Source organism: Xylocopa sonorina, unplaced genomic scaffold (genome assembly GCF_050948175.1).
Source record: "Xylocopa sonorina isolate GNS202 unplaced genomic scaffold, iyXylSono1_principal scaffold0034, whole genome shotgun sequence".
NCBI classification, from domain to species: Eukaryota; Metazoa; Arthropoda; class Insecta; order Hymenoptera; family Apidae; genus Xylocopa; species Xylocopa sonorina.
In genome coordinates this window covers 322,033-335,450 of record NW_027490105.1, presented here as the reverse complement: position 1 = coordinate 335,450, position 13,418 = coordinate 322,033, and positions in this window count along the sequence as shown.

The following is a 13,418-nucleotide window of genomic DNA, read 5'->3' as shown; positions in this document are numbered from 1 at the left end:
ATAGCGTTTGTAGATGTCTACGTATCATACCAATAGAGTTCTAACGCTTCTTAAAATGCGATATCGCATCTCATTTCTGTTATTCATGATAAGATATAATATTAATTGCGTAGTGTTATGTACTCCTCCTCTACACATCAAATGAATGTAAATGCGACACATCCCTTCTCGGAAATAGCGTATCCAGATGTCTATGTATCGAAGCAATAGTGTTCTAATGCTTCCTAAAAAGCGATATCACATCTCATTTCTATGTTTCATGATATGATATAGTATTCACTGCGAAGTGTTATGTATTCCTCGTATTCACTTCAAAAGAATGTAAATGCGACTCTTCCTTGCTAGGACATAGCGTTTCCAGATGTCTACGTTTCGTAGCAATAGAGTTCTAATGCTTCTCAAAACGCGATAGCGCAACTCATTTCTACGTTTCATGATGAGACATAATATTCATTGCGAAGTGTCTTGTATACCTCGCATACAATTCAAATCAATGTAAATGCGACATGTCCTTGCTAGGACATAGCGATGGCAGATGTCTACGTATGGAAGCAGCAGAGACATAATGCTACTTAAAACGAGATATCGCATCTGATTTCTATGTTTCATGATAAGGTATAATATTCATTGTGCAGTGTTATGTATACCTTGTATTCACATTGAAAGAATGTAAATGTGACACTTTCTTGCTATGAAATAGCGTTTGCAGATGTCCACGTATCGAAGCAACAGAGTTCTAATGCTTCTTAAATCGCGATATCGCATCACATATCTATGTTTCGTCATAAGGTATAATATTCATTGTGGAGTGTTATGTATACCTCGTATTCACTTCAAAAGAATGTAAATGCAACACGTCCTTGCGAGGAAATAGCGTTTGCAGATGTCTTCGTATCATAGAAATAGATTAGTAATGCTTCTTAAATCGCGATATCGCATCTCATATTTATGTTTCGTCATATGGTATAATATTCGTTGTGGAGTGTTATGTATACCTCGTATTCACTTGAAAAGAAAGTAAATGCGACATTTCCTTGCTAGGATATAGCGATGGCAGACGTCTACGTATGGAAGCAACAGAGTTCTAATGCTTCTTAAAACGAGATATCGCATTTCATTTCTAGGTTTCATGATAACATATAATATTCATTGTGCATTGTTATGTATATCTCGTCTACACTTCAAACGAATGTAAATGCGACACTTCCTTGCTAGGAAAGAGCGTTTGCAGACGTCTACGTATCGAAACAACAGAGTTCTAATGCTTCTGAAATCGACAAATCGCATCTCACTACTATGTTTCATGATAAGATATAATGTTCATTGCGAGGTGTCATGTATACCGCGTATTCACTTCAAAGGATTGTAAATGCGACACTTCCATGCTAGGAAGTAGCGTTTGTAGATGTCTACGTATCGAAGCAATAGATTTCTAATGCTTCTTCAAACAAGATATCGCATCTCATTTCTATGATTCATGATAAGATATAATATTCATTGTGCATTGTTATGTATACCTCGTATTCACTTCAAAAGAATGTAAACGCGACACTTCCTTGCTAGGAAATAGCGTTTGCAGATGTCCACGTATCGATGTAGTAGAATTCTAATGCTATTTAAATCGCGATATCGCATCTCATTTCGATGTTTCACGACAAGATATAATATTCATTGCGAAGTGTCATGTATACCTCCTATTCACTTCAAATGAATGTAAACGCAACGCTTCCTTGTTATTAAATAGCGTTTGCAAATGTCTATGTATCGTAGGGAAAGTGTTCTAATGCTTCTCAAAATGCGACATCGCATCTCATTTCTATGTTTCATGATAAGATATAATATTCATTGCGAAGTGTCATGTATACCTCGTATTCACTTCAAAGAATGTTAATGCGAAACTTCCTTGCTAGGAAATAGCGTTTGCAGATGTCTACGTATCGTAGCAACAGAGTTCTAACGCTTCTTAAAACGCGATATAGCATCTCATTTCTGTGTTTCATGATAAGATATAATATTCATTGCGAAGTGTCATGTATACCTCCTATTCACTTCAAAAGAATGTAAATGCGACACTTGCTTGCTAGGAAATAGCGTTTGCAGATGTCCACGTATCGAAGTAGTAGAATTCTAATGCTATTTAAATCGCGACATCGCATCTCGTTTCTATGTTTCATGATAAGATATAATATTCAATGCGAAGTGTCATGCATACCTCGTATTCCTTTCAAAAGAATGTAAATGCGACACTTCCTTGCTAGGCAGTAGCATTTGCGGATGTCTACGTATCGAAACAATATTATTCTAATGCTTCTAAAAACGAGATATCGCATCCCATTTCTATGTTTCATGATAAGATATATTATTCATTGCGAAGTATCATGTATACCTCGCATACACTTCAAATGAATGTAAATGCGACACTTCCTTGCTGGGAAATATCGATGGCAGATGTCTACGTATAGAAGCAATAGAGCTCTAATGCTACTTAAAATGAGATATGGCATCTCATTTCCATGTTTCATAATAAAGTATAATATTCATTCCGAAGTGTCATGTATAACTCGTATTCACTTCAAAAGAATGAAAATGCGACACATCCTTGCTAGGAAATAGCGTTAGCAGATGTCTACGTATCGGAATAATAGACTTCTAATGCATCTTATACCGCGATATCGCTTCTCATTTCTATGCTTCATGATAAGCTATAATATTCATTGCGAATTGTCATGTATACCTCGTATTCACTTCAAAAGAATGTAAACGCGACACTTCCTTGCTAGGAAATAAGGTTTGCAGATGTCTACGTATCGAAGCAGTAGAGATCTAATGCTTCTTAAAACGGGATACCGCATCTCATTTCTGTGTTTCATGGTAAGATATAATATACATTGTGGAGTGTTATGTATACCGCGTATACACTTCAAATGAATATAAGTGCGACACTTCCTTCCAGGGAAGTAGCGTTTGCGGATGTCTGCCTATCGAAGCAATAGAGTTCCAATGCTTCTTAAGACGGGATATCGCATCTCATTTCTATGTTTCATGAGAAGAAATAATATTCATTGGGAAGTGGCATGTATACCCCGCATACACTACAAATGAATGTAAATGCGACACTTCCTTGCTAGGAAATAGTGTTTGCAGATGTCTACGTATCGTAGCAACAGTGTTCTAATGCTTCTTAAATAGCGATATCGCACCTCATTTCCATGTTTCATGATGAGGAATAATATTCATTGCGAAGTGTCATGTATAACTCGTATTCACTTCAAAAGAATGTAAATGCGACACTTCCTTGCTCGGAAGTAGCGTTTGCAGAAGTCCACGTATCGAAGCAATAGAATTCTAATGCTTCTTAAATCGCGATATCGCATCTCATTTCTTTGTTTCATGATAAGATATAATATACATAGCGAATTGTCTTGTATACCTCGTATTCACTGGAAAAGAATGTAAATGCGGTACTTCCTTGATAGCAAGTAGCGTTTGCAGATGTCTACGTAACGAAGCAACAGAGTTCTAATGCTTCTTAAATAGAGATATCGAATCTCATTTCTATGTCTTGTGTATATCGTATTCACTTCAAAAGAATGTAAATGCCGCACTTTCTCGCTAGGAAATAGCGTTGGCAGATGTCTACGTGCCGAAGCAATAGTGTTCTAATGCTCTTTAAATCGCCATATCGCATCTCATTTCTATGTTTCATGATAAGATATAATATTCATTGTGGAGTGTTATGTATACCTCGTTTTCACTTCAAAAGATAGTGTTCTAATGCCACTTAAATCGCAATATCGCATCTCATTTCTATGTTTCATGATAATATATAATATTCATTGCGAAGTGTCTCGTATACCTCGCATACACTTCAAATGAACGTAAATGCAACAATTCCTTGCTAGGAAATAACGTTTGCAGATGTCTAAGTGTCGCAGCAATAGTGTTCTAATGGCCTTTAAATCGCGATATCGCATCCCATTTCTATGTTTCATGATAGGATATAATATTCATTGTGCACTGCTATGTATACCTCGTATTCACTTCAAAAGAATGTAACTGCGACACTTCCTTGCTAGGAAATAGCGTTTGCGGATGTCTGAGTATCGAAACAATAGAGTTCTAATGCATCTTAAAACGAGATGTCGCATCTCGTTTCTATGTTTCATGATAAGATATAATATTCACTGCGAATTGTCATTTATACCTCGTATTCACTTCAAGAGAATGTAAATGCGACACTTCCTTGCTAGGAAATAGCGTTTGCAGATGTGTACGTACCGTAGCAATAGAATTCTAATGCTTCTTAAACCGAGATGTCGCATCACATTTCTATGTTTCATGATAAGGTATAATATTCATTGCGAAATGTCATGTATACCTCGTATTCACTTCAAAAGAATGTAAATGCGACACTACCTTTCTAGGAAATAGCGTTTCCAGATGTCTACGTATCGAAGCAATTGATGTCAAATGCTTCTTAAATCGCGATATCGCATCTCATTTCTATGTTTCGTGATAAGATATAATATTCATTGTGCAGTGTTATGTATACACCGTAATCACTTCAAAAGAATGTAAATGCGACTCCTCCTTGCTAAGAAATAGTGTCTGCAGATGTCTACGTATCGTAGCAATAGAGTTCTAATGCTTCTTAAAACGCGATATCGCATCTCATTTTTATTTTTAGTAATGAGGTATAATATTCATTGTGGAGCGTTATGTATACCTCGTATTCACTTCAAAAGAACGTAAATGCGACACTTCCTTGCTATTAAATAGCGTTTGCAGATATCTATGTATCGAAGCAATAGGTTTCTAATGCTTCTTAAACCGAGATATCGCATCTCATTGCTATGTTTCATGATAAGATATAATATTCATTGCGATGTGTCATGTATACCTCGCATTCACTTCAGAAGAATGTAAATGCGGCACTTCCTTGCTAGGGAGTAGCGTTTGCAGATGTCTACGTATCGAAGCCAGAGTGTTCTGATGCTTCTTAAATCGCAATCATGATATGATGTAATATTGTGACGTCAGGCGTAGCGCCTGCCACCCATTACATACGTCAGCATCTTCGTAACCTCCAGCATCGACCCCTGGACACAGGCAACCTGCAATACTCGCCTGAAGTATCGGCAACCAGCAGAGTTCGCGCGCGCACGACCGCACGCACTCAGTCGTGCCTGCAAGGACCGCTGTCTCGCTCGCACCTACGAGCAACCCTATCGCCCTCTCATCAGGAATTCCGCCCAACAGAGAGAAGAAGCCGCAGTCCGTCGCCGCAATGGGGACTTTTCCAGTTCAGGGAATCTACGTTGCCTGAACCTACATACTATTTCTAGAATAAGTCTATGATACTCATAGATATAAGTACTCGACACGAATTGTAACACACCACAACACACATGTAATTCTAAGTCCTTATTCTTAAGATTAGACGCTGAAGATGCGCCTGGGCTATCGGCACGTGCCGCCAGCCCCACCACGAGCCGCGAGTCCCCACTCGCTGGACCGCGCGCTCCCTACCACGAGCGCCTGCGACCGTAGCGCCTCACGAACCTAGGAGGTCCCAGACGCGCCTCGAGAGATACATTCGAGTCCTCGGTCTCCTAGAATTAACATCGAGCTTCAATCTCAAGCCGCCTCAATGTGGGGTCTAGGCTACGCGTTGATATTTCTATTTTACTAATTTTAACTTAGAATAATTTCACTGTTGTACACTTTAACTTAGAATATATTTTACTTTAGTTACTAAATCCAATCTACAAGTTCTTTTACCAGTTCTACTAGTTCCTATTCCAATAATTACTAAACCTAAACATAATATACTAGTTCTTACGTTAATACATTTTTCTTAAAGTCCAAATTCTACGACGTGTTTCTTCCAACAACTGGGTTGCGTTTGTTCACCTTGAAGGAGTATAGAACTCAGCTTTGCGACGTTGCGATAGAGCGGACCACCGCTTATCCTTCTGAACATTGCCTGAAACTACAGAAAAACTGGGTGAATGAAACGTGGATCCCGTTCGCGAAGAACACGACGCGCGGGTCGTAAGAATTTTATGCGTTCACTTGTTCGTGAACAGCTAGGAGATACACCCCGATTCCTCGTACCGCAGCAACCTGTCGTCATCGTTCCGGTTCAGTCACAGTTTTCCGAAACGTCGATCAGCGCCGATCCGCCTGCCTCTGCAGCCAACGTCTCTGCAATATCCACAGTCTCCGCTGAATCTACTCTGCATCCAGACCGCTGTTTCCCGTTTTGCTGGAAGTTAATCAAAGTCACCGTCAACATCAACCGACCGATCGCTGCATCGATAACTACCAACGACCCTCGACGCACATTTTACCTGCGTATCGAAACCGAAGCCAGCGAAAGGTAAGGCTTTTCCATCATACCGCGAGTGTTTTTACCGCGTCGCGTAAGCCAAAAATATCGGACCCGGTCGTAACGCGTTCCCGCGGACCGAAAACCGTATAAATAGGCTCGTGTCGTGAAGCCTCCGGATAACGAAAAATTCTTTCGCCGGACGTGACAATATTCATTGTGCAGTGTTATGTATACCTCGTATTAGCTACAAAAGAATGTAAATGCGACACTATCTTGCTAAGAAATAGCGTCGGCAGATGTCTACGTATCGTAGCAATAGAGTTCTAATGCTTCTCAAAACGCGATATCACATCTACTTTCTATGTTTCATGATAAGATATAATATGCATTGTGGACTGTTATGTACACCTCGTATTCACATCAAAAGAATGTAAATGTGACACTTCCTTGCTTGGAAATAGCGTTTGCAGATGTCTACGTATCGAAGCAATAGATTTCTAATGCTTCTTAAGTCGCGATATCGCTTCTTATTTCTATACTTGATGATAAGATATAATACTCATTGCAAGGTGTCATGTATACATCGCATACACTTCAAACGAATGTAAATGCGACACTTCCTTGCTAGGAAATAGCGTTTGCGGATGTCTACGTATCGTAGCAATAGATTCCTAATGCTTCTTAAATCGCGATATCGCATCTCATTTCTATGTTTCATGATAAGATATAATATTCATTGTGCAGTGCTATGTATACCTCGTATTCGCTCCACAAGAAGGTAAATGCGTCACTTCCTTGCTAGGAGATAGCGTTTGCAGATGTCTACGTATCGTAGCAATAGATATCTAATGTTTCTCAAAACGCGATAACGCATCTCATTACTATGTCTCATGATAAGATATAATATTCGTTGGGAAGTGTTATGTATTCCTCGTCTACACTTCAAATGAATGTTAATGCGACACTGCCTCTCTAGGAAACAGCGTTTCTAGATGTCTACGTAGTGAAGCAATAGAGTTCAAATGCTTCTTAAATCGCGAAATTGCACCTCATTTCTATGCTTCATGATATGATATAATATTCATTGCGAAGTGTTATGTATTCCTTTTCTACACTTCAAGTGAATGTAGATGCGACACTTCCTTTCCAGGAAGTAGCGTTTCCAGATGTCTACGTATCGTAGCAATAGAGTTCTAATGCTTCTTAAAACGCGACATCGCATCTCATTTCTATGTTTCATGATAAGATATAATATTCACTGCGAAGTGTCATGTATACCACGTATTCACTTCAAAGGAATGTAAATGCGACACTTCCTTCCTAGGAATTAGCGTTTCCAGATGTCTACGTATCGGAACAATAGATGTCTAGTGCTTCTTAAAACGAGATATCGCATACCATTTCTATGTCTCATGATAAGTTATAATATTCCTTGCGAAGTGTTATGTATTCCTCGTCTACACTTCAAATGAATGCAAATGCGACTCTTCCTTGCTAGGAAATAGCGATTGCAGATGTCTCCGTATCGAAGCAATAGAGTTCCAATGCTTCTTATATCGCGATATTGCATCTCACTTCTATGTTTCATGATAAGATATAATATTCATTGCGAAGTGTCATGCATACCTCGCATACGCTTCAAATGAATGTAAATGCAACACTTCCATGCTAGGGAATAGCGTTTGCAGATGTCTACATATCGTAGAAGTAGAGATCTAATGCTTCTTAAAACGCGACATCGCATCACATTTCTATCTTTCATGATGAGATATAATATTCATTGCGAAGTGTCATGTACACCTCGTATTCACTCCAAATGAATGGAAATGCGACACTTCCATGCTAGGAAATAGCGTTTGCAGATATGTACGTACCGAAGAAATAGATTTCTAATGCTTCTTAAAACGAGATATCGCATCTCATTACTATGTTTCATGATACGTTATAATATTCATTGCGAAGTGTTATGTATTCATCGTCTATACTTCAAATGAATGTAAATGCTACACTTCCTTGCTAGGATGTAGCGTTTGTAGATGTCTACGTATCGTAGCAATAAAGTTCTAATGCTTCGTAAAACGCGATAACGCACCTCATTTCTATGTTTCATGATAAGATATAATATTCATTGTGGAGTGTTATGTATTCCTCGTCTACACTTCAAATGAATGCAAATGCGACACTTCCTTGCTAGGAAATAGCGATTGCAGATGTCTCCGTATCGAAGCAATAGAGTTCTAATGCTTCTTATATCGCGATATTGCATCTCACTCCTATGTTTCATGGTAAGATATAATATTCATTGCGAAGTGTCATGCATACCTCGTATTCACTTCAAAAGAATGTAAACTCGACACGTCCATGCTAGGAAATAGCGTTCGCAGATGTCTACGTATCGAAGCAATAGAGTTCTAATGCTTCATAGAACAGGATATCGCAGCTCATTTCTACGTTTCATGATAAGATATAATATTCATTGTTCTGTGGTATGTATACCTCGTATTCACGACCAAAGAATGTAAATGCGACACTTCCGTGCTAGGGAATTGCGTTTGCAGATGTCTACGTATCGTAGCAAACGTGTTCTAATCCTTCTTAATAAGCGATATCGCTCCTCATTCCTATGTTTCATTATAAGATATAATATTCATTGTGCAGTGTTATGTATACCTCGTATTCACTTCAAAAGAATGTAAATGCGACATTTCCTTGCAAGGAAATAGCGTTTGCAGATGTCTACGTATCGTAGCATTAGTGTTCTAATACTTCTTAAAACGCGATATCGAATCTCATTTCTTTGTTTGATGATAAGATATAATATTCATTGCGAATTGTCTTGTATACCTCGCATACACATCAAATGAATGTAAATGCGACACTTCCTTGCTGGAAACTAGCGTTGGCCGAAGCCTACGTATCGAAGCAATAGAGTTCTAACGCCTCTTAAATCGCGATATGGCATCTCATTTCTATGCTTCATGATAAGGTATAATATTCATTGTGCAATGTTATGTATACCTCGTTTTCACATCAAAAGTATGTAAATGCGACACTTCCTTCCTAGGAAATAACGTTTCCAGATATCTACGTATCGTAGCAATAGAGTCCTAATGCTTCTTAAAACGCAATATCGCATCTCAATTCTATGTTTCATCATAAAATATTATATTTATTGCGAAGTGTTATGTATTCCACGCGTACACTTCAAATGAATGTAAATGTGACACTTCCATGCTAGGAAATAGCGTTTCCAGATGTCTACGCATCGTAGCAATAGTGTTCTAATGCTTCTCAAAACGCGATAACGCACCTCATTTCTATGTTTCATGATAAGATATAATATTCATTGTGGAGTGTTATGTATACGTCGCATGCACTTCAAATGAATATAAATGCGACTCCTCCTTGCTAGGAAATAGCGTTTGCAGATGTGTACGAATCGTAGAAATAGAGTTCTAATGCTTCATAAAACGCGATATCGCATCTCACTTCTATGTTTCGTGATAAGATATAATATTCATTGCGAAGTGTCATCTATACCTCTTACACACTTCAAATGAATGCAAATGCGACAATTCCTTGCGAGGATATAGCGTTTGTAGATGTCAACGTATCGTACCAAGTGTGTTATAATTCTTCTTAAAACGGGATATCGCATCTCATTTCTATGTTTCATGATATGATATACTATTCATTGCGAAGTGTCATGTATACCTCGCATACACGTCAAATGAATGTAAATGCAACACTTCCATGCTAGGGAATAGCGTTTGCAGATGTCTACATATCGTAGAAGTAGAGATCTAATGCTTCTTAAAACGCGACATCGCATCACATTTCTATCTTTCATGATGAGATATAATATTCATTGCGAAGTGTCATGTACACCTCGTATTCACTCCAAATGAATGGAAATGCGACACTTCCATGCTAGGAAATAGCGTTTGCAGATATGTACGTACCGAAGAAATAGATTTCTAATGCTTCTTAAAACGAGATATCGCATCTCATTACTATGTTTCATGATACGTTATAATATTCATTGCGAAGTGTTATGTATTCATCGTCTATACTTCAAATGAATGTAAATGCTACACTTCCTTGCTAGGATGTAGCGTTTGTAGATGTCTACGTATCGTAGCAATAAAGTTCTAATGCTTCGTAAAACGCGATAACGCACCTCATTTCTATGTTTCATGATAAGATATAATATTCATTGTGGAGTGTTATGTATTCCTCGTCTACACTTCAAATGAATGCAAATGCGACACTTCCTTGCTAGGAAATAGCGATTGCAGATGTCTCCGTATCGAAGCAATAGAGTTCTAATGCTTCTTATATCGCGATATTGCATCTCACTCCTATGTTTCATGGTAAGATATAATATTCATTGCGAAGTGTCATGCATACCTCGTATTCACTTCAAAAGAATGTAAACTCGACACGTCCATGCTAGGAAATAGCGTTCGCAGATGTCTACGTATCGAAGCAATAGAGTTCTAATGCTTCATAGAACAGGATATCGCAGCTCATTTCTACGTTTCATGATAAGATATAATATTCATTGTTCTGTGGTATGTATACCTCGTATTCACGACCAAAGAATGTAAATGCGACACTTCCGTGCTAGGGAATTGCGTTTGCAGATGTCTACGTATCGTAGCAAACGTGTTCTAATCCTTCTTAATAAGCGATATCGCTCCTCATTCCTATGTTTCATTATAAGATATAATATTCATTGTGCAGTGTTATGTATACCTCGTATTCACTTCAAAAGAATGTAAATGCGACATTTCCTTGCAAGGAAATAGCGTTTGCAGATGTCTACGTATCGTAGCATTAGTGTTCTAATACTTCTTAAAAAGCGATATCGAATCTCATTTCTTTGTTTGATGATAAGATATAATATTCATTGCGAATTGTCTTGTATACCTCGCATACACATCAAATGAATGTAAATGCGACACTTCCTTGCTGGAAACTAGCGTTGGCCGAAGCCTACGTATCGAAGCAATAGAGTTCTAACGCCTCTTAAATCGCGATATGGCATCTCATTTCTATGCTTCATGATAAGGTATAATATTCATTGTGCAATGTTATGTATACCTCGTTTTCACATCAAAAGTATGTAAATGCGACACTTCCTTCCTAGGAAATAACGTTTCCAGATATCTACGTATCGTAGCAATAGAGTCCTAATGCTTCTTAAAACGCAATATCGCATCTCAATTCTATGTTTCATCATAAAATATTATATTTATTGCGAAGTGTTATGTATTCCACGCGTACACTTCAAATGAATGTAAATGTGACACTTCCATGCTAGGAAATAGCGTTTCCAGATGTCTACGCATCGTAGCAATAGTGTTCTAATGCTTCTCAAAACGCGATAACGCACCTCATTTCTATGTTTCATGATAAGATATAATATTCATTGTGGAGTGTTATGTATACGTCGCATGCACTTCAAATGAATATAAATGCGACTCCTCCTTGCTAGGAAATAGCGTTTGCAGATGTGTACGAATCGTAGAAATAGAGTTCTAATGCTTCATAAAACGCGATATCGCATCTCACTTCTATGTTTCGTGATAAGATATAATATTCATTGCGAAGTGTCATCTATACCTCTTACACACTTCAAATGAATGCAAATGCGACAATTCCTTGCGAGGATATAGCGTTTGTAGATGTCAACGTATCGTACCAAGTGTGTTATAATTCTTCTTAAAACGGGATATCGCATCTCATTTCTATGTATCATGATATGATATACTATTCATTGCGAAGTGTCATGTATACCTCGCATACACGTCAAATGAATGTAAATGCAACACTTCCATGCTAGGGAATAGCGTTTGCAGATGTCTACATATCGTAGAAGTAGATTTCTAATGCTTCTTAAAACGCGACATCGCATCACATTTCTATCTTTCATGATGAGATATAATATTCATTGCGAAGTGTCATGTATACCTCGTATTCACTCCAAATGATTGGAAATGCGACACTTCCATGCTAGGAAATAGCGTTTGCAGATATCTACGTATCGAAGAAATAGATTTCTAATGCTTCTTAAAATAAGATATCGCATCTCACTTCTATGTTTCATGATATGATATAATATTCATTGCGAAGTGTCATGTATACCTCGCATACACTTCAAATGGATGTAAATGCGTCACTTCCTTGCTAGCAAATTGCGTTTGCAGATCTCTACGTATCGAAGCAATTGTGTTCTAATGCTCCTTAAAACGCGATTACGCACCTCATTTCTATGTTTCATGATAAGATATAATATTCATTGTGGAGTGTTATGTATTCCTCGTCTACACTTCAAATGAATGCAAATGCGACACTTCCTTGCTAGGAAATAGCGATTGCAGATGTCTCCGTATCGAAGCAATAGAGTTCTAATGCTTCTTATATCGCGATATTGCATCTCACTTCTATGTTTCATGATAAGATATAATATTCATTGCGAAGTGTCATGCATACCTCGTATTCACTTCAAAAGAATGTAAACTCGACACGTCCATGCTAGGAAATAGCGTTCTTAGATGTCTACGTATCGAAGCAATAGGGTTCTAATGCTTCATAAAACGGGATATCGCAGCTCATTTCTACGTTTCATGATAAGATATAATATTCGTTGTCCTGTGGTGTGTATACCTCGTATTCACGACCAAAGAATGTAAATGCGACACTTCCTTGCTAGGAAGTAGCGTTTCCAGATGTCTACGTATCGTAGCAAGCGTGTTGTAATGCTTCTTAAAACGAGATATCGCATCTCATTTCTATATTTCATGATAAGATATAATATTCATTGCGAAGTGTTATGTATACCTCGCACACACTTCAAGTGAATGTAGATGCGACACTTCGTTGCTAGGAAATAGCGTTTGCAGATGTCTACGTATCGAAGCAATTGAGTCCTAATGCTTCTTAAAACGCGATATCGCATCTCACTTCTATGTTTCATCATAAAATATTATATTTATTGCGAAGTGTTATGTATTCCACGCCTACACTTCAAATGAATGTAAATGTGACACTTCCATGCTAGGAAATAGCGTTTGCAGAT